Raw genomic sequence first — 303 nt, 5'->3', positions numbered from 1 at the left:
AGATGTTACTTATTTGCTTAGTTCTGCAGTTCGTACACCTCTTTGCTCTCCTTCACACTTGGGTGTGGGAAACTCGATTGCACAGTTTGTGGTAGTGGCAGACTGCGTTCAAGCTCTCCCGTGATCATCATTGGTGTACACAGAGTAAGTAGTATAGTGTTTTGGGTCCTTTAGTTTTTATTCGTTTCCTTTCTTTTTTTCTTTCTATCGTGGGTGCTTTTCCAGTTAACAGGGTTTATGAACCCACCAGGCATGTTTATATTTAGTCATTGCACCGTGGCTTTTTACTTCTCATTACATTTA

Source organism: Echinops telfairi, unplaced genomic scaffold (genome assembly GCF_000313985.2).
Source record: "Echinops telfairi isolate 266 unplaced genomic scaffold, ASM31398v2 ScPeMD7_7466;HRSCAF=8504, whole genome shotgun sequence".
NCBI classification, from domain to species: domain Eukaryota; kingdom Metazoa; phylum Chordata; class Mammalia; order Afrosoricida; family Tenrecidae; genus Echinops; species Echinops telfairi.
Note: the sequence above shows the minus strand (reverse complement) of the source record.